Source organism: Ornithorhynchus anatinus, chromosome 5 (assembly GCF_004115215.2).
Source record: "Ornithorhynchus anatinus isolate Pmale09 chromosome 5, mOrnAna1.pri.v4, whole genome shotgun sequence".
NCBI classification, from domain to species: Eukaryota; Metazoa; Chordata; class Mammalia; order Monotremata; family Ornithorhynchidae; genus Ornithorhynchus; species Ornithorhynchus anatinus.
The window spans coordinates 34116023-34142773 of NC_041732.1; the positions used below are offsets into that span (position 1 = coordinate 34116023).

Consider the following 26751-nt stretch of genomic DNA (forward strand, 5'->3'; position numbering starts at 1 on the left):
CCAACCTAAAATAGCATCACCGGCCCAGAGAGCAGGTTCCCACACAGTCAGGAAGCATGGGAGCTGGGGTTGCTGCCCGGTGCCGTCACCCACCCCCTGCCTGAACCTGTGGGGATCCTGCCCTGGGCTCCCCACCCTCGCTGCCCTGTGTGTATGTGTGTGTGTGTGTGTGTGTCTGTGTGGCTATGCGAGAAGCAGCTTGGCCTAGTGGACAGAGCATGGACCTGGGAGTCAGAGGTTATGCATGCTAATCCCAGCTCCACCACTTGTTAGCTGTGTGGACAAGTCACTTCACCTCTCTGTGCCTCAATTACCTCATCTGTAAAATGGAGATTAAGACTGTGAGCCCCACATGGGACAACCTGATGACCTTGCATCTACCCCAGTGCTTAAAACAGTGCTTGTCACATAGTAGGCACTTAACCAATACCATCAATATTATTATTATGACATCCTGCCCCAGGAGTGATGACTCTGCCCTCTTTCTCCTCTTCTTCAGTGGCAGAAACCCCAGACCCTGCCTCTTTGGCCTCCTGGGCAGTGGATGAAACTTTTTGCAGTGATTGGACGCACAGCCTCCAATCATGCAGGAAACTGCTCCTCGTCACCTTCGTGGACCAGTTTTGGTACATGCAAGTGTCTGTGGTTATCACCGGCCCTAGCTGCCTGGTTCCTCTCACCTGCTTGCTACCACCTGTCTTTGATGATGCCAGGGTTGATGGCCAGTGATGAAGGTGGCTGCTTAGCCTTCTGGCTTAAGGCGAATCAATCATCAATCAATCAGTCAATCAATCAATCAAATTGATTGAGTGCTACTATGTGCAGAAAACTGTACTAAGTGCTTGGGAGAGCACAATACAACAGAATTAGTAAGACTGGCAGTGGCAGCTGAAAGATGGCCAATTGGCTGGGGTCTGATGGTGGAGGGCAGGAGAGACACCTGCTGCAGCCAAGAAGGTGTTCTCTCCAACCTTATCTCCAACTCTCCCTCTTTTTCTTCCTCTACTCCTCTCTTGCTTTCTCTTTCCCATCCTCTACTCATCTCTCACTCTTCTCTCTTTTCCTCCTCTCTTTTCCCTCTTCTACTCCTATTTCTTTCCCTCTTCTATTTCTCTCTTTTCCCTCCTCTACTCCCTCTCTTTCTCTTTTCCCTCCTCTATTCCTCTCTCTTTCTATTTTCCCTCTTCTACTCCTTTCTCCTTTTTCTTTTCTACTCCTCTCTCTATTCCCTCTTCTATTTCTCTCTCTTTTCCCTTCTCTACTCATCTCTTTCTCTTTTCCCTCCTCTAGTTCTCTCTCATTTTCCCTTTTCTTCTCCTCTCCCTATTTCCTCTTCTACTCCTCCCTCCCTTCTCTACTCCTCTCTCTTTCTCTTTTCCCTCCTCTACTCCTCTCTCTTTTTCCAACTTTCCTGCATATATCCCTTTCCTCCTCTCCCTTTCTTCCTTTTCTTTTCCCTCTTCTTTTTCCATTTCTCACTCTCCCACTCTCTCTGTCTTTATTTCTCTTTTCTTTCTCTTCCCCTGCCTTGCAGGTTTGGCACAATTTATTCATTTAATCATATTTATTGAGCACTTACTGTGTGCAGAGCACTGTACTGAGCACTTGGAAAGTACAGTTTAGCAACAGAGACAATCTTTACCCAACAACAGGCTCACAGTCTAGAAGGGGGGTAAGCTGTCCCTTCTAGGCACCCAAAGCATGAAGTGAACTTTAATAGTAATAATAACGATAGTACTTATTAAGTGCTTACTATGTGCCAAGCACTTTTCTAAGCACTGATGTAGATGCAAGAGAATATGATTCAATAGAATCTCTGGCCCATAGTGCTAAGATGGAAGGAAAGCAGGTACCTTATCTCTATTTTATAGTTCATCAATCATTGGTACCTATTGTGTGGTTGGGTTGGACACAATTCCTGCCCTCAAGAAGATTGCAGTCTAGAGGAGGGAAACTAAGTCCCAGGAAGGATGTGACTTCCCCCAAGGTAAGTCACCCATCAGGCTATTGGCTGAGTCTGGGCCAGACCCAGGCACCCTGTTTTACAATCCTGTGCTCTTTCCACTAGACCACACAGCCTCTCCACCAGTGTCCTTCCATCTCTCTCCATCATTACAAGCTGTAGCAGTTTTCATCTCCCCTCACCCCTCTCCTAGTGCTACTTTAGGAGTCAAGCACACAGTGTGCCCGTCTTTCCTCTTTCAATCTCACACCCGAAATTCTGGCCCCCTCCCCTGTTGGAGGGAGAGAGGAATCAACTTTTTTAGGGGGAGCTGAATCCAGGTCCCAGTTGAGCCTCCGGAGGCAGAGAGCAGTTGAGGAAGAATTCTGGCAACCTTTGCTTTCTCTCTACTGCTAATTTACCCCATTATCTCTCTCTCCCAACTGCCCATGATGGGAGTTTTATGAATTACGGGCTTTAATAGGTTTGTATTTTACAGCCCCAGAGCCACAGAACCCAACAATTTGAAATATCTCTATAGCAGCCGATGGTCTCCTCAGAACTCTACATATTTAAAGAGAATTTCTGTTCCTAGCAAAAATGACTTTGGTGAGAAAAAAAATCCTAATATTTAATGTTTTATCAGAAGGAAGGAGGAGGTGGGCAGAGGGGGAGAGGAGGAGGGAGATTTGCAAAACATCAAACAGACTTCAATGTTGTGCATTTAGCAAAATGAGAGTACAGCAAATTGAAGGTTTAAATGCAGAAGGTTTAAACATCTTTTGAGGCAAATAACGAGATTTGAGATTTAGAATAATCTGAATGAGGTATCTAGTTTCCCTTCTAGGGAGAAGGGAACAATGAACAAGCACATAACTAATTGACTGAAAGTTTGGTAGACAATACCTTTTATCAGTAGTGGCTTATCTCAAGCCTAGGAATCCTTAACAAGGTCAGAGGTGACTACAACCCAACTATCTCTGCCCTGACTCAGCTTCTGTTTCTATCTCTGCTTCTCCCTAGCTCTGTGACTTAAAGTAGTCACTCCACCTCTCTGTGTCAATGTTCCCGATTGGATGATGGGGAGACTCATCCCAGCCCCAGCTCTCCTACCCTGGGGCTGCTGGAGAAAGAGGTGGTTTCTATTAAGCAGTCTGAGTTCTGTTGAGAACCGAGTCACTCTTATTTTCCCCAACCTCTCGGGCCATAGAGATACTAATCATCTTTAGTTTATAAAACCAACATGTCTGGGAGTTAGGCTTAACTCTGACAGTTTGCAAAAAGCTCTAGAAAACCATAATGAAAATACCACCTATTGAGATGGGTAAATATTGTTTTCAAATAGTCAGCAGCTTGGCGCAGTGTAATTTATTTCCAGCATGGTGATGTATGAGTTGAGATGATTGCATCTACTCTTCTGTTTTAAATATATTTTGCATGCTATCACTCATGGAAGATTTAGAATACAGCAGGCATGCATTTGGTATTCTAACAAGCATAAGACTTTCCTCAAATTCTGATCGGGGCCACAGATTCTAAAAGACCCCATCACTGAGGTAAGGTGGGAATAAAAAAAAAAAATCAAAGAAGCGAACCTGATTTTCTCAATAAGCTTCTCCTGACTGACCCTCCTACTCCCACACAGAATTCATGGCGTGGAGCTGTAGGGTTTCTCCTTGTGAGCAAGCAGGCTTACGGTGCAGAATGGGAAGCCTTCAGAAGGAAGGTCATGCTTTTATTGTGTTCTGTTTTATGGTATGCTAAGCACCACCTCTCAGGGTCACACCTGGAGAGTTTTCAGTACTCTAAAAGTCTCAACTACGGGAGGGAGAGTCAAGCAGAAGCCTATCCATTCCTCTCCTAGCTTGGGCAGTGGCTAGCGAGTGGAAGGCAATCTGCACCAAGTCACAACTCACCTGTTCTGGGCAGTTGCGGCATGGGAGAGAGTTGAGGGAAGAGACTCAGATTTACTGCACAGAAAGAGGCATTGGTAACCGCTTCTATATTTTTACCAAGAAAACTCTATGGTTACACTACCAGAACAATTGCAGATGGAGGCGGGGCGTTCTGCAAGAGATGTGTCCATGGCGTCGCTACGGGTCGGACATGACTCGACAGCATAAGACAAAAACAACAATGTTAAGCACTGACTGTGTGGCAGGAACTGTACTGAGCACTGGGATGGGTACAAGTCAATCAGGTTGGACAAAGTCCCTGTCCCACATAGAGGTTATGGCCTTAATCCCCATTTTCATTGTGGGAAGGAAATGAATCTCTTATACTATTGTACACTCCCAAGTGCTTAGTACAGTGCCCTGCTCACAGTAAGTACTCAATAAATATGACTGACTGATATGCAGTAACTGAGGTACAGAGAAGTCAAGTGACTTACCCAAAGTCACACAACAGAAAAGTGGCAGAGCCAGGATTAGAACCCAAGTCCTTCTTACTTAGGCCCATGTTCTATGCATTCCACAGTGCTTCTCTGGTTACTCCAAAGCACTGCCTATTACCAGTGAATAGAATAAGTTTTTGACCCTGCTAGGCTCCGAAGGGAAAATTTTACCCATTCTTTTGTCAGATCAAATATTGAGTCATAGAATCCTGATGCAGAAAGAGTTCATATCTAGACTACCCCAGCTACTTCTAGACCTATAGGCATCTATACTTCCCCGGTTGGTAGAAATAATATATCTTCTGAAAGACTTTAGGGGAGAAGAATCCATAACATCTCTTAGTAACCTGTAGCTAGTAACTTTAAGCAGTGACCTTTTCTTCAGAAAACACTGAAGCATAGCCTATATTTCTCCTCCTTAGAAGTCTTCATTCTACCATATGCATCCAATCTAATCATGACCAGAGACTTCATGGCCCTTCCCTCAGGGGTAGATACAAGCGGGGGGGGGGGGGGGGGGGGGGGGGCGCACAAGTTAAGTTAATCAGGTCAAAGTCTCAACTGACCTACTCCTTTGAACGTTCAGGTCCCAAGATTTTGGGTGGCCAGAGTGGCTGCTCTCTTCCTGCAGCAACCAGTTCTCATTCTGCTCTGATGTTGAATGACTGGTGGTTAGCTTCTCTTGTCCCATTATGCTCCAGGGGTGAAACAAGGGGTTCTTCTAGAGTCCATGGGGCTCAGACCGCAAAGTCACGTTTCGTGGCTCTTCTAGGAGTCAGTACTTGGGCCTCCACCACTCAAAGTATTACCTCTTTGAAGACTCCCACCAAGATCCCCCCTGTGCTCTCTACTTTCTTTTTTGCCAAACTACAGCCCTCTCTTCTTGTCTAATGTCTACCATCTCCAGAACCCTTCCCAGGTGAATCCAGGTGAATTTCCCCGAACTCCCAAGTTTCCTCTGGCAATTATTATAACTCCATAAAATACAATGATTTAAGTGCTTCTGTTGTTTCTATTCCTATCTATGTTTTATTTCTTCTGTTTCTGTCACTTGAGCTGTGTGAGCCGCTAGTTCTGCCATAATGCGCGTTTTCATTGCCTGTTTTGACAAGAATGTTGTTAGTGAATTGGGTAACGTTTGTCTAACATGAGCCACCCCAGATATGGAAAGTTATGGTCTTGGAAGAAATGCCCCATGGGCATATGCTACAGCACAACTTTTTCTTAACCAGGGGTTTTGCAGGAATATAACCCCCATGTTTTAAGAGAAGTGAGTATATTTGCTGGTTTTATCACTCCCAGTAGATTTTACATTCCTGTTGGAGCTCCAAGCTGTTTTGTTCTAGTCATTCTCTCTACTAGCCAACTCTCAATGAGTGAGATTTGAGCACAGGAATAGCTGCGAGAGAGTGTGAATGGCTCAGTGCAAGTCATCCCCGCTACTACAGAAACAACTCAAGGTCACTTAAGGCAGACCTTTCCTATTTTAGCCATTATCATCTGAGCACCACACTCCTTGAATAGCAAGGGGTCAGAAAAAAATGCCAGTTTTCTTGGGAACAGAGTTCAAGTGAGCAAGAGACTGTCTCTCAAAGATGCTCACACTCACGAGATATAGTCTCGCCAGGGAAGTGTTGTCATTCAACCATGACTGAAAGTAAAAATGGAGTCAAAGCAGAGCAAGGGGTAGAGATAAGGTATTCAAAGGTGGCTACTGGTCCAATAAAATTGAATGTCATGCAGGTGGAGGGACAGTGCTCTGCACACAGTAAGCGCTCAATAAATACGTTAAATAAATGAATGTCAGTCGGCGGTGGTGGTGATGGTGCTGTGACTCCAGCTCAGCCTGCAGTCCGATGAGGACAGGGAGAAGCCCAAGGAGCCTCAAGCCAGTCCAGGGTCAGTCAGTCAATCAATCATATTTATAATAATAATAATGATGGTTCTTGTTAAGCACTTACTATGTGCCAAGCACTGTTCCAAGCACTAGGGTAGATACAAATTAATCAGGTTGGACACAGTCCCTGTCCCGCATGGGGCTCAGATCCTCATTAAAACACTTTTCATGCCAGAATGTTATGTCTTTCATTCTGACCTGTTGAGTCCCAATTCCAGGGATGCAAACTGCTCCCCATTATTCCCTGTCCCTGAATTGATGCTGAAAGAGAATTCCATTATGGAGGAAATCAAATGTGAAATGAAGATTCAGAGCTCAGTGTGGGCAGGGAATGTCTTTACCACTCTGTTGCATTGTAATAATAATAATGATGGTGATAATAATAATAATAGTATTTTTAAGTGCTTACTTTTGGTCAAGTACTGTCCCAAGCACTGGGGTAGGTAAAGTCAATCAGTCCTTGTCTCTCATGGGGCTCACAATTAAATAGGAGGGAGAACAGGTATTGAATCACCGTTTTACACTTGAGGAAACTGAGGCACAGAGAAGTTAAGTGACTTGCCCAAGGTCATTCAGGAACCAGTGGCAGAGCTGACCCAAACCCTTTCCTCCTCCTGACTTTTCCATCACTGCAGACAGCACCACCATCCTTCCTGTCTCACAAGCCCATAACCTTGATGTTATCCTAGACTTAGCCCTCACATTCAACCCACATAAATAATCTATCATTAAATCCTGTTGGCTCAACCTTCACAGCATTTCTTAAAAACTGCCCTTTCCTCTCCATCCAAACCGTTACAGTGTTAATCCAAACACTTATCCTGTCCCGTCTTGATTTCTGTTTCAGTCTCTTTGCTGACCTCTCTGCCTCCTGCCTCTCCCCAGTCCAGTCCATACTTCACTCTGCTGTCCAGATCATTTTTCTACAAAAACATTTAGTCCATATTTTCCCATTCCTCAAGAACTTCTAGTGGATACCCATCCACCTCAGCATCAAACAGAAACTCCTTACCATTGGCTTTAAAACAATCACCTTGCCCCCTCCTTCCTTACTTCCACCGTTTCCTACTACAACCCAGCCTGCATACTTTTCTCCTCTATTGATAACCTACTCATTGTACCTCATGCTCATCTATTTCATCATTCACCTCTTGCCCACATCTTGCCTCTGGCCTGGCATACCCTCCCTTTTCATATTTGGCAGATTTCTCTATCCCCACCTTCAAAGTCTTAATGAATGCACATCTCCTTCAAGAAGCCTTCCCTGATTAAGTCCTTAATTGCTGTTCTCCCACTCGCTTCTGCGCTGCCCTTACACTTAGATTTGCCCCGTTTATTCACTCCTTCATTAACCCCACAACACTTACGTACATATCCATAATTTATTTATTTTTATAAACATCTGTCTCCCCCTCTAGGCCATAAGCTTACTGTGCAAAGAGAACATGTTTACCTACTCTATTATAATATATTCTCCCAAGCACTTACTCTGGTGCTCTGCACACACTAAACACTCAATATATACCATTAATTAACTGATTGATTGACAAAACCCAGGTCCTCTAACTCCTAGACCCATGCTAGGCCCCTCTCTAGATTGTAAGTTCATTGTGGGCAGGGAATGTTATATTGTTATTGTGTACTCTCCCAAGCACTTAGTACAATGGCTTGCACACAGTAAGTGCTCAATAAATATGACTGACTTACTGACTGACTGCTTTTGGCACTAGGCCATGCTGCTTTCCACAGCCCATGTGACTTCCCACTGTACTCTTCCAAGTGCTTAGTACAGAGGCCTACACTTCATAAGCACTCAATAAATCTCATTGATTTGGCGGATCATATCTTCTGACAGCAGTACTTTTGTAAGTCAAAGCCTGGAGCCTGGAGTTGTCTGTTCGGCAGGGCAGCCAGGTAGGGCCTTGCTCCGTAACCTTGCCTACTGATCCCTGTCCTGACTGACATGAGCTCCAAGCCAAAGGTTGGGTGGGTGTCCAGTATGGGTGTGGGTCAAAATCCAGGAGGAGCTCTAGACACGCTCAAGTCAGTGTGCAGACACTCTGCGACTTTGTTGTGTGACCATAGGGAAGTCACTTCATGTCTCTGTGCTTCAATTCCCTCATCTGCAAAATGGGGATTAAAAACCTGCTTCACTTTACTTATACTGTGAGCCCCATATGGGACCTGATTACCTTGTATCTACCCCAATGCTTAGTACAGTGCTTGACATATAGTAAGCACTTCACAAACACCACAATTATTATTTTTATTAATCATTATTGAAAAGCAGCATGATCTAGTGTGAAGACCCCGGGCCTGAGAACTCTGCCACTTGCCTGACGTGTGACCTTGAGCAAGTCACCTCATTTCTCTATGCCCCAGTTTCCTCATCTGTAAAAATGGGTATTCAATACCTGTTCTCCCTACTCAGACTGTGAACTCCATTTGGGACAAGGACTGTGTCTGACCTGATTATCTTGTATCCTCTCCCGCCCCCCCGCCCCCACTGCTTGGTGCAGCGCTTGGCATAGAGTAAGCACCTAACAAACACCACAGTTATTATTGCACATGCTCAGTTTCACCTCACTTTCCCTCTCTCCCCTCTTTTGCAGCCAGGGTTACTTTGAACCGACAAGCAATTACTAGCACGTTATCCACACTTGACTATGTGGTGGTACAACTGCGACTGTTGTACAGTAGCAGGCGGCTTGATAATGGGACGCATTTAAGCTGATTGCCACTGGAGATAAATGATTTCCCTGAATGGATGCACTTTTGTTAAACTTCTGAAGGCAGCGGGAAAGTTTAAAAGAAAAAAAGGGAAAGAAAGAAGCCTTTGAGAAAGGCTGCACCTCCCTGGAGATTTTCATTTCCGATTAGCTATCAGGTGTACAGTGCGATCTTCCGCTTCCTTGACTGTCACAGCTACAGTTTGATATTCAAGCTTTTCATTTGATCCTTCCAGGATGGCTGACTATATGGTGTCCTTGAGGATAGCTCTATTAAATGCCTAGCCTCTCCTCCCTGCCTTCCTCTCTGTCTTCCTCATTTTCTCCCATCTCTTGCTCTTTCTTCTGGCACTTTCTCCCCTCTGCCTCTCTCTCATCTCCCTTTTTCTCCCTTGCTCTTTCCTTTTTCTCTCACTTTCTCCCCCTTTTCCCTCACTCTCACCTCTCTCCCTTATTCCCTCTGTCTCTCCCGCTGGCCTTCTCCCTTTTCCCTCATTCTCTCCCCTCTCCCTCACTCTCCCCTCTCCTACACTTTTTTTCTTGGTTCCCTTCTTCTTGACTCTCTCCCCTCCCACTTCCCTCACTATTTCTCTTTTCTCTCACTTTTTCCCCTCTTTCACCCTTTCCCCTCTTGCTCCTTCTCTCCACTCTCCCTCACTCTTTCCCCTCTCTGTCTTCTCCCTCCCTCCCTCCCTCCCTCCCTTTCTTATCTCCTCTCTCCCTCAACCTCTCCCTTGTCCTACAATCTTCAATAGAAAGGGTAGAGAGGGGAGAAATGCAGATGTGGATACCAGCTGCCAATGGCTTTTCAGAGTGGCTGGTCCATATCTTCTTCTCAAGTATGCAGCACTCCTTGAGAGGAAGGGAGCCAAACAAAAGACCACTTGAACTGAAGAGTCTGTTTCCCTCTGAGAGCTGAAGGGGTGGAAGGGACGAGGAGGAACAGTGAGAGGGAGGAGGTGGGGGTGGCAGAAGGAATGAGGGGGAAGATGGCAAGCACAGCAGAGTAAAAGGGGAGGAAGAGGAGGAGGGAAAACTCAACAAACAAAATGGAGAGAGACATTGGCAGTGTGACGAATGGGACGACAAAATGGGAAAATTCATTAGTTGCAGATTTAGCTTCTCTCCAGTCAGTTAACGCCATCCGCTCAGAGCCGCCAAAGAGAAGGCCAAGCACCGATCCATCATCCAAAGAGGCCACTTGCCAGCATCTAATATATGGCTAAATGGCAGCCAGAGTTAGGCAGGGACCGGCTTAATATGGCTTCTCTAGGAAACGAATGGAGAGCAGCGTCTTTATAAACACATTACACCTCAGGGAGAAGCAGGGAGAAATTCAATTAGGTGGGAATGGGAAAGGTAACTTGAATATCAATTAATCGTCTAATTGAAGATAATGGAGACCTGGGGGCTCCCTGCCAGGTTGATTTCCACACCCATATCCCGAGATTTTCCCAGGGATTGAAAAATACAATTTAATTACACATTGCTATTAGGTTAGGCTCTGATTGCTTTCGTGGTCCTCAGTTAATTACATAGTTAATTACACAGCCGACAACATCCTTTCCTAATGTCCCTGCTACCCCAGTGTGTGCAGGAAAGGGGTGCCCTTGCTCGCCCAATCAGAACCTGGGGATGGGGAAGCAGTTGGAAGCCTCTCCACCGAGAGACCTGGTGACCCCTGACAGGAATTATTCCAATCGCCCTTTATTCTTGATGACCGGTTTAGTAAACTAACAACATTTTCCACTGTTTTTAGGCCTCAGTGATGGGTAGTTAGAAATTGAAGCAAGGTTTGGTAAGACTGGCAAGGCTGGTCTGGAGGGACTGTCTTCTCTTGGGATACCAAGCAGCAGAGGAAGGGGAGATCAGTGTCCCAACACAGGCAATAGACAGAACATTCTGGGGCCTAAGCCTATCTGCCAGACTAGGGCCTCGGGATTTCATGGAGGCAGGCAGTGAACAGAACCAGCCTTCACCCAGGAGTCTGGAGGTCTGGAAATGCCCACGGTAGCAGAACAGGTCAGTCAAGGTCCAGCCAGCCAAAGGGAGAGTAATTGGGGAGGGAGAGGAGGCAAGGGCACCATTTATTTTCGGTGGTGGCAGTGAAACAGAGCAGAGAACTAGGAAGATTGAGTAATGAGTAATTGACTGTGGCAAGGGGAGAATCTGTATGGATTAAAAATCAGGAGGATTTTTCATCAACTCACTCTCACCCTCAGTCTTTTCGAGCCTTGGATTTCTAATTTCAAAATTCCAGACCTGAAAGCAGGAACCCAGAAATCAGACTTATCCCACAAAATAAATAAAATAAATAAATGTTGGTATTTGTTAAGCACTTACTACGTGCAGAGCACTGTTCTAAGCGCTGGGGTAGATACAGGGTAATCAGGTTGTCCCATGTGAGGCTCACAGTTAATCCCTATTTTACAGATGAGGTAACTGAGGCACCCAGAAGTGAAGTGACTTGCCCAAAGTCACACATCTGACAAGTGGCAGAGCTGGGATTCGAACCCATGACCTCTGACACCGAAGCCCAGGCTCTTTCCACTGAGCCGTGCTGCTTCTCGGGTGAATGAGTCCGTCCAAATTTCTCCCTTAGGATTTGTAGGTCAGTAGCCACAGAGACGATTTTGGCTTCCCAGCTGCCACACACAATCCCCATTTTGGCTTCCCTTGGGCCGGCTAATGGGGCAGGTTTAGCATTGCCTGTAGAGAACAGGGGAGGAGCTGTCACCTTTTCTTTCCCTAGTGACTCTGATAGTGAATAATAAACCAGGGTTCTTTTCAAGTTCTTACGCTGCCTCCTGCTCATAGGTTTGGGCTGAGGAAATCCTGGGGATGGAGGCAAGTAATAGTAGAAGTAATGACATTTACAGAGAACCCAATGGGGACAATGCACTGTGCTATACGCCACAAGGAGCACAGACTCTAATAAAGGAGACAGAAATACAAACATTTTCAAATAGCGAAATCAGAATAAGTAATTTGATTTGCCATTGAGTGTTCATATAAATCTATGCACACCCATTTGTAAATCCAATTATTATATTTTGTGTGTATGTGAGTAAATACTGAGATTGAGTGTGCCTCAGTTTTCTCATCTGTAAAATGTGGGAAATGCACTGAGCTAAACAACTGGGAAAGTACATCAGAAGCACGAGATATGTCTCCTAGGCACAAGGAGGGAACATACAGGAGACTCTGATAAGGGATGCAGATATCCAAATATTTTCAAATAGTTAAATCAGAATAGGCTATTGCAAATGCACACTGATTTGCACATGCAATTATATATACGTGTGTGTGTGTGTGTGCGTGTGGGGGGGGAGGTGTGTATGCTGAGGGTGAATGTACCTCAATTTTTTCATAATAATAATTATGGTATTTGTTAAGCACTTATTATGTGCCAAGCACTGTTCTAAGTGCTGGATCTGTAAAATAGGGATTTTCTGTTCTCTGGATAAAATAGGGATAGTCTGTTCTCTGTACTCCTTAGACTGTGAGCCCCATGTGGATCAGGGACTATGCCCAGCTTGATCACTTTGTATCTACCCCAGGGCTTACTACAGTGTTTGGTTCCTATTAAGTGTTTAAAAAATAACAATTATTATTATTATTGTTATTTAGAAGTGTCAGAGGTAGCAGAAGCATTGCTATGATTCTGGGAGTTGAGTTTGTCAAGGAAGACTTAGATGGCAGCTGGGGATTTAGGAAGGCTCTGAAGATGAAGAGGGCAGTGTCAATATTTGTTAAGCGCTTACTATGTGCCGAGCATTGTTCTAAGCACTGGGGTAGACACAGGGGAATCAGGATGTCCCACGTGGAGCTCACAGTCTTAATCCCCATTTTACAGATGAGGTAACTGAGGCACAGAGAAGTTACTTGCCCACAGTCACACAGCTGACAAGTGGCAGAGCTGGGATTCGAACTCTTGACCTCTGACTCCAAAGCCCGTGCTCTTTCCACTGAGCCACGTTCTGTTGGATTTTTGAATGAGGGCGTTCCAGCCGGAGTGGAGGTGGGAGAATTGAGAGCGAGGAGCAAGGAGGGCAAGGCAGGGAGTAGTGAGGGAAGAGCTCTAGTTCATAAGCTGGGGAGAGTTGGTACTGAGCCTTGACATCGACCTTGAGGAGTTCTTGCTTGTAGTGGAGGGAAATGAAAGCCACTGAAAGGTCTTGATGTCAGGAGCGACTTCAGACAGGAAGTAGGGGAAGGAGTTGCCTCAGGGCAGCCTGCAGCAGAGGCAGCTGTGCATCTCCTGACCCTCACAGGACATTTACAAGATGATGCTCAAAGCAAAACAGACTGCCTCTAGGTGGTTGCTGTGCAGGTGCAGAGTACCACCCTTCCTCATGGCTGCCTCTGGCAGAGGGCCCACCCAGCCACCATCTTGAGAAATCTTCTTTTAACCAAGATCTTTCATTTCTTCTCCCTCCCCTAGCATGTCCCCCTTACTGCCTGCTTAGCTAAAATGGTCAGGAGTTTCCTTTGGCCATTTTAGCTAAGAGGGCAGTAAGGGGGACTCCTGGGTTTGTTTCTGTGTTGATTTAAGCATGGCAAGGAGGCGAGGGGGAGAAGGGAGAATTCACAGAATTCAGTTTCCTACTCTCCCAAGTTCCCCAGACTGGTGACCTCAGCAGCTAGGCAGGGAGGGGAGAGAGAGATGGGGAGGATCACTGACACTGTTCTCTCCTGGCTCTCCTCCTATGTCTCTGACCACTCCTTCTCAGTCTCTTTTGCTGGCTCCTCCTCTGCCTTCCACCCAGTGGGAGTGCCTCAAAGATCAGTTCTGGATTCCCTTCTATTCTCCATCTACACACACTCGCTTGGAGAACTCATTCACTCCCATGGCTTCAATTACTCTCTCCAGGCAAATGATTCCAAAATATACATCTCCAGCCCTGAGTTCTCTCCTTCTCTGCAGTCTCACATTTCCCTCTGCCTTCAGAACATCTCTACTTGGATGTCTCTCCTACACCTCAGATTTAACAAGTCCCAAACCAGAACTCCTCATCTGCCCCACCCCCCGACCCTGTCCTCCCCTTGATTTTCCTATTATAGAAAGCACCATCATCCTTCCTGTCTCACAAGCCCATGACCTTGACATTACCCTCAAGTCACGTCTCTCATTCAGCCCACACATTCAGTCTGCTTTGAAATCCTGTTGATTCTGCTTTCACGAAATAGATCTTCCCTTCCTCTATTTCCAAACCACCATCACATTAATCCAACACTCATCATTTCCTACCTTGACTACTGCATCTGCCTCCTTGCTGACCTTTCTGAATTCTGCCACTCCCCTCTCCAGTACATACTTCATCCTGCTGCCCAGCTCATTTTTCTGAAGATCCATTCAATCCATATCTTCCCACATCTTAAAACCCCTCCATTATTGCCCACCCATCCCCACATCAAACAGAAACTCCTTACCAGTAGCTTTAAAGCACTCCATTAGCTCATTCCCTCCTATCTTACCTCACTGATCTCCTACTACAACCCAATCCACACACTCCACTCCTCAAACAGCAACCTACTCTCAGTACTTCAATCTCATTTATCTGAAAAACCCACTCCCTCCCTGTGATCTGTAACTCCATCCTCTTTCATATCTGGCAGAGCATCTCTCTCCCCACCTTCAAAACACTCCTAAAGTCACATCTCCTTCAAGGGGTCTTCCCAGGCTAAGACCTTTATTTCTTGTATCTACCCTTCACTCTGTTTCAACTATGCCCTTGGCTGTGTACCCTCTCAGAACTTTGAAACTCACCCTGGCCCCACAGCACTTCATATACTCTTTTATTTCCCCTACCCCTGATTTATTTTAATGTCTGCCTCCCGTGTAGACTGTAAGCTCCTTGTGGATGGGGACCATGTCTATCAACTCTATTGAGCTTTTTCAGGCACTTAGTACAGTGCTCTGCACCCAGCAAATGCTCAACAAATACCATTGATTGACTGATGGAGGCTGCAGGCTGAGGGGGTGGGCAGGAACAGGTGGCAAAGGGAAGAGTGAGGTTCAGTGGGTGGATAATAATAATAATAATAATAATGATGGTATTTGTTAAGTACTTACTATGTGTCAAGCACTGTTTTACGTGCTGGAGTAGATACAAAGTACAGAGAACAAAGGCACAGAGAAGTAAAGTGACTTGCACAAAGTCACACAGCAGACAAGTGGAGGCGGAATTAGAACCCAGGTCCTTCTGACTCCCAGGCTCATGCTCTAACCTCTAGACCATGCTAAGGCTGGGAACCAGAGGGTGTCAGGGCCCACAGGAGTGGCCACGGCCGTGGCTTTTCCACAGTTTCATCCCAGTTTCCATTTTCTGGAACTAGCGGGTCCGCAGACAAGAACCTTTGCCAAATTGGTGTCAGTTATGTGACCCCTTCCCTGAACCATCTTCCCAGCCCTGAGCCCTCCTGCCCCACCCCCACACCCTTACCCGTGGCCCCATCGTCATCCCCTCAACTATTGCCAGGCCCGGCCACCACCATGGCAGCAGAAGCAGGGAGGCAGCGTGGCCTAGTGGAGAGCGCACAGAACTGGGAATCAGGAGACCCAACTTCTACTAGTCCCAGTTCCTGCATTTGCTTCCTATGTCACCTTGCTCAGGTCACTTTAGCACTCTGTTCCTCAGTTTCCTCATCTGTAAAATGAAGATTAAACATTTGTTCTCTTCTTCCTTAGATTGTGCTTCCCTCATGGGACAGGGACTGTGTTCTATCTAATTATCTTTTGTCTCCATCCTAGCTCTTAAGACAGTGCTTAGCACATAATAAGTGCTAAGCAAATTACCATAATTAACAGCATAGGTGGTACCTACTATCAGTGATCTGCCTGGAGTGGTTTCACCTGGCCAAGGGGTTTTCTGCCCGCCCCAGACAACCCATCCCACCCCACTCTTCACATCCCCTAGGCCACCCCCACCCCCATCTTTCCATCTTTTGCTGGCTCTGGAGGGAGTGGAAACAGGCTTTTACGGAAGCTAAAGCTAGTGTCAGAGTGAGATACATCATATTATTGTCTGTCTCCCTCTCTAGACTGTAAGCTCATTGTGGGCAGGGAATGTGTCTGTTTATTGTTATATTGTACTCTCCCAAGGGCTTACTTCATTGCAAAGGCACATATTAAGCAACTGAATGAATACAGTGAATAGACAGAAGGGGAGTTGGATGGATAGTTTGTATCTATGGGAATCAAACCTATCCATGGGAAGAGCTTGCTTCAATCTGTTGACATGTCTCATGATGTCATTGAAATACTCATGACCTTCAAAATGAAGGAAAGGACAATGTCATTTGGCTTCAGCACCAGCTCGCAACCAGAGGCGCACCTAGGATGGGGTAAACACCCTCTATCCAAGGACAGGAAGGGTGATGATCAATGGCCAACTCTGCTGAATACCCAACACGCAATTGATTCAATACCCAAATCTGGGCATCCAGAGCCAAAGGAGTTGGCTGCAGCAACAGGAGGGCACTGGCCCCACTGAGAGCTGGATTGGGCTAGGCTGAAGTCTCTGGTGCCAAGGCAGCCAATCCAGGGTTTCTGTCCCATGGTCAGGGCTCCGCGGTGCCTTTAGAAAGCAATAAAGGATCGCTCAAACTCATTACAAGAGAACAGAGTCACTTCACCTTGGGCTGGTATTTCTCTGCTGGCTCCTTGGAACTGGGCCCAGCCTTCTGTCAACAATGGGATGGGAATAAAGGAGCTCTTGACCAATTCAGTAGGTCTAGGGTGATTTGATTGAATTGATTGAATTGGAGTGACATCACCTGTGCAGCACTCCAAATATCTCCCAAGCACTGTGACTAGGAAGGCAAGGCTGGCCTTCCTAAACCTAGACAAATAAACTGGTTTACCCAGCCTGCTTTAGGATACGGTATTTTTTGAGTGTCTATTGAAAGCAAAGCACCATTATAGCACTTAGGACATACCTTCCCTATCCTCAAGGAGTTTACAATCTAATAGGAGAGGCAGACAAAAGTCTTTGAAGAGTGGGAACAAGAAGAAGAACTAGGACACATCAGGTAGAGAAGCAGTATGACTTAATGGCAAGAGCACAGGTTTGGGAGTCAGAGGACCTGGGTTCTAATCCTGGCCCAGCTATGAGTCTGCTGGTGACCTTGGGCAAGTGGCTTAACTTCTCTGTGCCTCAGTCAGCTCATCTGTAAAATAGGGATTAAGACTGTTAGCCCCACGTGGGTTAACAAGGACTGTGTCCAACCTAATTTAGCAATTTAGTTTCTATCCATCCCACTTTTAATATAGTGCCTAGCACAAAGTAAACACTTAAGAAATACCATTAAAAAAGAGTGGAACAATCATGTCATCTTCATCAGTGGTATTTATTTTATTTTTGTGGTGTTTATTTAGTCTTTACTGTGTGCCAGGCACTGTACTAAGCACTGGGATAGACAAAACCTAATCAGGTCAGACACAGTCCATATTCCACATGGGGCTCCCGGTCTCTCCCGGTCTTTATTCTCAATATACAGATGAGGTAAGTGAGGCACAGAGAAGTTAAGTGACTTCTCCGAGGTCACACAGTAGACGAGTGACAGAGCTAGGATTAGAACCCAGATCTTTCTGACTCCCAGGCCCATGTTCTCTCCACTAGGCCATCCTGCATGAGTGCTTACTACATGCAGAGCACTGTGGTAAGTGCTTGAGAAGGTGAAATACAATAGAGTTGCAAGACATGTTCCCCTGCCCACAATGAGTTTACAGTCTAGATATCACAGATAGTAGAACCATTATGTCGGGATGAAATAGCTGAATAAATATCTGAATATACAAATATTTGTATATTCAGTTATTTATATATAAACATATATATTTATATGTATGAGAAGCAGCGTGGCTCAGTGGAAAGAGCCCGGGCTTGGGAGTCGGAAGTCGTGGGTTCTAATCCCGCCTCCACCACTTGTCTGCTGTGTGACCTTGGGCAAGTCACTTAACTTCTTGGTGCCTCAGTTGCCTCATCTGTAAAGTGGGGATGAAGACTGTGAGCCTCACGTGAGACAACTTGATGACCCTGTATCTACCCCAGCACTTAGAACAGTGCTCGGCACATAGTAAGCACTTAACAAATGCCATCATCATTATTATTATTATTATTGTTAGCAGAACTGCGAGGAGATGGCTTTTCATGTCTGGGGAGCGACATGAACAAGGAAGCAGAGGTGGAAAAGAGTCAAGCATCTGACACTGGCAGGGCTAGAGAAAGACAATGGGGAAGAGGAAACAGAGGCTGGAAATTTGAGGAAATGGAGCAGAAGCTAGAGAAACTGGGAATGGAGGGGCAATGAACTGGCTGTGGGAGTGTTTGGAGTGTTACCTCTCCCAGAGGGGTGTAATGTAGAGAGACAGAGACAGCACTTCACTCCAAATCACACACCTTTAATCCCACTCTTTTGGAGGAGGCGCCAGCAAGAGCCTAGGATCTGAACACTGCTGCTTTCATGAGTAGGGTTTTCACACATCTATCCATTTTCATAAGCCTGTCCCAAGCTGACCCAGCCAGTTCCCCTTAGGCCTCCTGAAGATGATTCCCCACCCCGATGCTGAGATGCTGATCTTCATTAGTCCCGTGACAGTCAGATTCTGTGGCTTTTCATTGGTGGCTGACCAGGAAATTGGCATCCTTCGGTCTCCAGTGGTACCCCTTCATTGCTCTTGGTCCCTCCTCCAATGTCTCATCGAGCTCCATATCATGACCCATCTGCCCTCTTGGAGCCATATGCCGCAAAAATGAGGGGGTTGGGGGCACCCCCAAAATAACAAGGCATTGGGAAACATGGGATGCTAGGGTCAATCCCAAGCTGCAGTGAGGTAGGATTTGGAGGTGCCCTGTGGCAGAAGTAGCTCCAGGAGATGCTGTGGGCTGTGCTGCGGGACAGGGGCTGAGGGACACCATGGCACCCCAGCACCCCGGCACCAGGATGTGTGTGGTAAGGGGATGGTGGCCCTAAGATGCTGGAACCAGGTTGGGTCTGCAGAATAGATGCTGTGTGTGGGCACAGAGGCCCTAGTGCATCATGGAGATGATGGTTCAAGGCCCCAGGAGCATGTTACAGGTAAGAAGGGGTAGGGGAAGCAGGAGTTGGCAGGATGGCACATTGTCTTCATTATTTAGGAAGGTTAGAATGCCCTCTCCACACTGCAGAGGTTGCCCTGAACTATGGAGATGACAAAACGGTTTGGAGCTCCTCTGCACCACAGAGCTCATTTCTGACAGTGCTTTGCAGTGGAGGAGAAGAGAGGGAGTGAAGAAAACCACCACAGCAGACTGGGGATGCCCTATTGAAGCAAAGGCTCTATGCCTGGGACTCTGGAACATCTGTGGGGGCGGGGGTGGGGAGGGTGGGGTGGCAAAAATAGATGAGTAGGGATTCACCTCTTGGAAACGGAGCCTGAGTAAAGAAGGCAAGGGCAACAGGAATGTAGGGGGCACTGGGGAAGTGGAGGGAAGTGGGAGAGCTGGGCCAGGGGACATAAAGGAGTATAATCTGTGCTGGTCACTGTGTTACATATCATATGGCAGTCAAATGCTCATGCAGGGGTGACAATCAGCTGTTTGGGCCATTTGTGAAATAAGATTTCATCTCCAGATATGCCAAGTACAGTCTCTGTCTAAACTCTATCAGGTGATTATATTGAGTTTAACTTCCAGATAACGGGATATTCCTTAATCTAGTCAATCCCCAGTGTGGTTCCCGGGTGCCGGTGTCCCAGTGAGAGCCACAGAGACCTTCAGAAGAAGGGGAGGTGGAAAAATGAGAGAGAGAGAGAAAAAGAGAGATGGAGAGGGTGAGATGAGGATGGAGAGATAGATGTAGAAAGAGAGGATGAGAAAGAAAGAGGGGAATGAGAGAGAGAAAGGTGAGAGAAAGAGAGGGAAAGAGAAAAGGGGAGAGAGGAAGAGAGATGACAGAAAGGGAGAAAAGAAAGGGGGAGAGAGAGGAAGAGAAAGGAGGAGAGATAGAGAGAGAAATGGAGAGAGAAAGGGAGAGGAAAGTCTACCAATCAGTGGTATTTACTGAACACTTACTATGTGTTGAGCACTGTACTAAGTGTTTGTGGGAATACAGTACAACAGAGATGGCGAACACATTAACTGCCTGAAAGGAGCTTACGATCTAAAGGAAAGAGGGAGAAAGAGGAGAAAGAAAGAGAGGGAGAGACAAAGGGAAAGAGGATAGAGAGAGGGAAAGACAAGGAGAGAAAAAGAAAGGAAGAGAAGTGGATAAAGGCTTTGGATAAAGGAAGTGGAGAAACTGTGAATACAGAGACATCTGTAGACCTGCAGAGATTATTAGGAAACAAATGAACAGAGCAGTGTGATGTCTCAGCAGCATGAGTGCACCATAGTTGAAGTAAGAAGGGGTACCCGGCCAATGAATTTTAATGTCAGAGAGAGCTAGTCTTTGCTCTGTATCTCCCTTAGTCTGAGCAGGGACCAAAAAAATCCCTCACCAACCAACCACACTGCACAACAAAGCATGAGAGCTACTTTGAACTCTGAAAAGCCCTTTTCCTTGCTTAGTTCTCTTCCATGGGTCAGGTGTGTCTCTTCAAGGTTAGCCCGAATGTTAAGAGTCCGTTCACACCTTCAGATGTTAGAAATCCTGAAAGGAAAAGGGCCCTGGACGGAGTGTGAGGCACTGTGTAAAGGCCGTGGCACCTGGTGGCAGAGCCATGCTCAAATCCTTGGGAGTGCTGAACCGTGAAGGAAACACAGGCCAACACATTTCAAGAAAACCCTTTATCACCTCTAGACAGCAGATTGACAATAGATTCCAGCTGCTGGAGAGACGGCTCCTTCAATCCAGGATACAATGTTCTTTAACCAACTTCTCTGCAGTGGGGTGGATAATGAAGGAAATGACTCCACTGACATTCGGCATTGCGGGAGAGCAAGACATCAACCTCAGGCTTGAGGAGTGGCAGGAGAGGCAGCTGGCGCTATGGGATTCAAGCTGGGAAGCTCAGGCCGGGAGAAAAGATAGCAGGAAAGGAACGGAACTGGGTTGGTCTGGGAACGTGAATCTGGGAGCAGGTTGAGTTTAGGTGATAATTTTTTTCTATTTGAACTCACATACGTTTTGGATGTTTCCAGCTCTGCGCTTCCCTGAACTGTGGGTTCAATCCATCAATAATGGAGAGAAGCAGCCTGGCCTAGTGGATGGATCATGGTCCTGGGAATAAGAAGGACCTGGGTTCTAATCCCAGCTCAGACACTTGCCTGCTGAGTGTTCTTGGGCAAGTCACTTCACTTCGCCATGCCTCGATTACCTAATCTGTAAAATGTGGATTAAGACTATGAGCCCAATGTGGGACAGGGACTGTGTCCAACCTGATTAGTTTGTACCTACCCCAGCACTTAGTACAGTGCCTGATACATAGAAAGTGCTAAACAGATACTATTAAAAATTAAAATAATAATAATCAGTGGAATTTGTTGAGTAATTATATCAAGCAGAGTGCCAGGAGAGTACAATCTAATTGGTAGACACAAACTCTGCCTTTAAGGAGTTTACAGGGCTCAGAAAGTAGTTTTAAACTTTGTGGCTCAATTAAAAGTGTGAGGCTTTCCAGCCACCCAAAACCTGTGAAATATTCAAGGATTTTTATACTTCCCTGGCTTTCCATTGCTTGAGTGATTCCCTCCCCCCGCAACTTTTTGTTCCTCTCAGGCTCCCACATCTCCATGCCAGGCAGTCAGTCTGCCAATCTTATTTATTGAGTGCTTACTTTGAGCAGAGCACTGTACTAAGCACTTGGGAGAGTAAAATATGACAACATAGATATATTCCCTGGCCACAAAGAGTTTACAGTCTAGAGGGGGAGACAGACATTAATATAAATAAATTACAAATATGTACATATGTACTGTAGATCTGGGAGTGGGGCTGAATAAAAGGAGCTGGAGAATAGGAAAAGAGGGCTTAGTCAGGCCTCTTGGAGGACATGTGCCTTCAATAGGGCTTTGAAAGAGAGGGGGCAAGGAGACTGAATACTTTTAAACTGATTTTCTGTTCAAGGCAGAGGTGGATGGGCAGCAACTGGAGGTTCTTGAGGAGTGGAAACTTGGACTGAACATTTTTGTAGAAAAATAATGCAGGCAGCAGCATGAAATATGGATTGGAGTGGGGAGAGACAAGCAGCAGGGAGTTCAGCAAGGCAGCTGATACAGTAATCAAGGTGGGATAGGAGAAGTGACTAGATTAATTTGAAAGCAGTTTATTTGGAGAGGTAATGTCTGAATTTAACAATGTTGTGAAGATCGAACCAAGAGGATTTAGTGATGGATTGAATATGTGGGTTGAATGAGAGAGAGGAGTCGATGATCATGCCAAGGTAATGGGTTTGTGAAACAGGAAGAATGGTGGTTCTATCTACAATGATGGGTATGTCAGGTAAAAGACAGGGATTGGATGGGAAGTTAATGACTTCTGTTTTGGACATGTTAAGTTTGAGGTGATAACAGAATATCCAAGTAGAGGTGTCTTGAAGGCAGGAAGAAATGCGAGACTGCAGAGAAGGAGAGAGATCAGGGCTGGAGATGTAGATTTGAGTACCATCTGCATAGAGGTGATAGTTGAAAAAATGTGAGCGAATGAGTTCTCCAAGGGAATGGGTGTAGATGGAGAATGGAAGGGGACCCAGATTGAACCTTAAGAGACTCCCACATTTAGGAGGTGGGAGGCAGGGGAGAAGCCTATGAAAAAGAATTGAGAATGAGAGGTCAGAGAAATAGGTAGGGAACCAGAAGAGTACAGAGTCAGTGAAGCCAAGGTTGGATAACGTTTTCAGAAGAAGGGAATGGTCGACAATGTCAAAGGCAGCTGAGCTGTAGAAGAGGATTAGGATGGAGTAGAAGCTGTTGGATTTGGCAAGAAAGAGATCATTTGTGACCTTTGAGAGTCAGGTTTCTGTGGAATGAAGGGGACAGATCCCAGATTGTAGGGCACCAAGGAGAGAATTGGAGGAGAGGAACTAGAAACAGGAGGTTTAGACAATTCGTTCAAAGAGTTTAGGGACGAATGGTAGCAGGGAGATGAGGTGACAAATGGAAGGAGCCATGGGGTCAAGGGAGGGTTTTTTTTTTAGAAGAGGAGAGATATGGGCATGTTGGAAAGTATCCGGGAAGAAGGCTTTGGAGAGGGAATAGTTGAAGATGGCGGTTAGGGAGGGGAAAAGGGAAAGGGTAAGTATTTTGAGATGGTGCGAATGGAGAGGGTCAGATGTGCAAGTGGAGCGTGTAGAGTTTGAAAGAATGTAGATCTGCACTTGAGATACTGCTGGGAAAGGGGAGTTGAAGAAGGGGCAGGAGAAGGGAGGGGCTGAGGAGGGGCAGGAGAGATTTCAGGGAGATCATGCATAATAATTTCAATTTTCTCAATAAAGTAGGTGGCCAAGTTATTAGGGGCAAGAGATCGGGGAGGCATGGGAAAAGGGGTTTGAGGAGAACATTAAATAATAATTATTATTATAGTATTTGTTAAGTGCTTACTATGTGTTAAACACTGTTCTAAGTTCTGGGTAGATACAGGGTAATCAGGTTGTCCCAGGTGGGGCTTTACAGAGGAGGTAACTGAGACACAGGAAAGTTAAGTGACTTACCCAAGGTAACACAGCAAACCAGTGGCAGAGGCCACGACCATCTGGTACAACTGGAGAGGGAATTGGGAATGAGTGTCAATAAAGATGGAGAAATAATTTTGCTGGGCAGAGGAGAGGGCAGAGTTAAAGTACATATGGATAAACTTGAAGTGAACAAGTTTGGCCTGATATCTAGATTTCCATCAGCAGTGCTCTGTGGCTCATGCACAAGAATGAAGGAAGCAGACTGTAGAGGGGATCCAGTACTGTGATTCAAGCCCTGTAATAAATACTGAGGTAGATACAAGCTAATCAGGTTAGGCACAGTTCATGTCCCACATGGAGCTCACAGTCTTAATCCCCATTTTGCAAATGAAGTAACTGAGGCACAGAGAACTTATGTGACTTGCCCACGGTCATGCGGCAGAACCAGGATTAGAACGCAGGTCCTCTGACTTCCAGGGACATGCTCTGCCCACTAGGCTTCACTTCTTTACTTACCTTCTCTGTGCTCCACTTTCCTCATCTGTAAAGTGGGAATTTATTGCTTATTCTCCCTCCTGTCTTGCCTGTGATTCTCTTCTAGGGCAGGGGCTGTGTTAGACCTGATTAACTTTCATCTATCCCAGAGCTTAGAACTTTGCTCAGTACACAGTAAGCACTTAACAAATTCAGTAATAATTATAATATTTATTAACTGCTTATCATCAAACAAGTGTGTTTATTGAGCTCTTACTGTGTGCAGCACAATGTACTAAAAACTTGGGAGAGTGTAACAGGGTTGGTAGACATGTTTCCTGCCCGTAGAGCTAAGCACTGTACTAAGCACTGGGGTAGATACAAGATGGACTGGACACAGTCCCCATCCCACATGGGATTCACAATCTGAAGGGCTGAAAGAATGAGCACTGAAGCTACAATTATTTGGAAACGATTATTCTTATTAAACTTATTACTGGATCAAGGAGAAGGCCATCTCTTTAGCAGGGAAGCTTGGGTCCTGGTTTACTCTGGCTGATCCCTGATAATTGTAGCATTTGTTAAGTGCTTACTATATGCCAAGAACACTAGTTTGCCAGTGTTCTAAGCACTGAGGTACGTTCAAGATAATCAGGTTGGACATGGGCCCAGTCACACACAAGTCTCACAGTGTTAGTAGGAAGGAGAACAGGTACTTAATCCCCATTTTGTACATGAGGGAACTGAGGCACGAAGCACTTAGGTGACTTGCCCAAAGGTCACACGGCAGACAAGTGGCAAAGTCTGGATTAGAACCCAAGTCCTCTGATTCCCCTTTCTCCTAGGCTCTTTCTATGAGGCCACACAGGTACCTTCTCCTTCTTTCTGTTCCAGCTTAAGGTTTAGGCATGTCCCTGCTCACCCCAGCTCTGAATGGAGTCTCGTGTGTGAGCGGGCCATGGTGACCTGAAAAAGAAAGGCCACAGGCAGGGGGAGGGGCCTCAGCATTTGAGAGGAGCAACTCTCAGAAGAAAATGAAGCATTCTACTCTGAACAATGGGAAGTAACAAGGAGGAGGAGGAGGCAGAATGGTTTCCTGGGAGACCAACATGTTCTTCTCCCGCTTCACCCTCCTCTATCATTTTATTTTCTGCAAAAGCTGGACTTTATCCCCCAGGGCCACCCAGATGCCATTTCAAAACTAGATAACTTCCATGGCAAAGGGATTCCCTCTTTCTGCACTTCCTTCCTTCCCATTTTTACCTCCCAGCCCTTTCCTGGCCTGTACCCCGGAGTTAGAGTAAGTAGAAGGGCTGCATTGTAGCTCGTCTCAGGGCCAGGAAATAAGGCAGCGGGGAGACAGGGAGGGCAGAGTGAAGGACACAGCTGCCAGGACAGAGTTGGCACAGACACTGCCCACAGGGCCCCAGGATCTTTAGCCTTTTGCCAGTGTTCTAACCCCCTCACTTAGCAGAGCATTGAAATCAGTTCCCTAGTGGTGGAATGCTAAGGTGGAATTAATAAGGGCTAAAGGAAACCGTGTCACAGCTTTTTCGTGAGTTTGGCTGCCACTCTGAACAGTAGAGGGAGGCTGGAGGGGGTGGTGGGCAGGGAGGGATGGGTTGGCATGGGAGAGAGGTCGAAAGTACAGGAACGTTAGCAAGGAAGGAGGGGTTGACAAGGAGGGATGGGTTGACATGGAGGTGGGGATGGCAGTGAGGAGGCTTTGCCAGTGAGTGCGGGGTTAGCAGTGAAGAGGAATAGCAGTGGGGGAGGTGTTTCAGGGAGGGTTGACAGTGAGGGAGGGGTGGAAAGTGAGTAAAGATGTACGGCACAGTGAAAAGAACATGGGCCTGGGAGTCAGAAGATCATGGGTTCTAATCCTAACTCCACCACTTGTCTGCTGTATGATCTTGGGCAAGTCACTGTGAGCCCCAAATGAGACAGGGATTTGTGTCCAATCCGATTTGCTTGTATCCACCCTAGCACTTAATACAGTGCTTGGCACATAGGGAGCGCTTAACAAGTACAGTTATTATTATAATTATTTATTATTAAAGATGTGATAGTGAGGGAGGGTTGGCAGGGAGGGGTGGACAGTGAGGGAGGTTTGTCAGTGAGGAAGGGGTGGACAATGAGGGAGTCGTTGGCATTGAGAGTTGGCAGGAAAGGGGGACTTGGCAGTGAGGGAGGGTCGGCAGTGAGGGAGGGTTAGCAGGAGGGAGAGGTTGGCATGAGGGAGAGGTTGTCGGTGAGGGAGGATTTGGCAGTGACATTCTATGCCCAATTCTCCCAGTCCTGCAAATTGCTGCCAGGTCAGGTTTTGTAAAGTATAGATCCAACACTTCAAGCTACTCAAGAGCTTTGCCATCTTACGGATCGTTCAATAGTTTCTCCCGTTCGTGACTCAGGAATCCTCACTTCACAGCCTGTGTAGTCGCAGGTGCAGTGTGGTTGCGTGACTTCTCCCCCGGCACGGAGGAGGGCTAGGACTTGCCCAACAGCCTGACTGAATTTCCCAGTGGCCCAAAGCCTGGCACCTGTAGTAGGAATGTATGTTAAGGTGTGACCTAGAGCCACAGTACGGTCAACTCCTTATCGGCAGGTGGGTTTTTGGCAGATCACACCACTCCCACGTTATCAATCAGTCAGTGAATCAGTGGTATTTATTTAGCACTTACTATGTGCAGAGCACTGTATGAGGCTCTTGGGAGAGTA

The 26751-nt window shown here is 46.3% G+C and overlaps 1 long non-coding RNA gene across 1 annotated transcript in view; it reads left to right on the forward strand.

Moving 5' to 3' along the window:
- Positions 1–26751, forward strand: part of LOC114812252 — a 94401-nt gene that overhangs the window by 7796 nt on the left and 59854 nt on the right. The window lies entirely within an intron of this gene.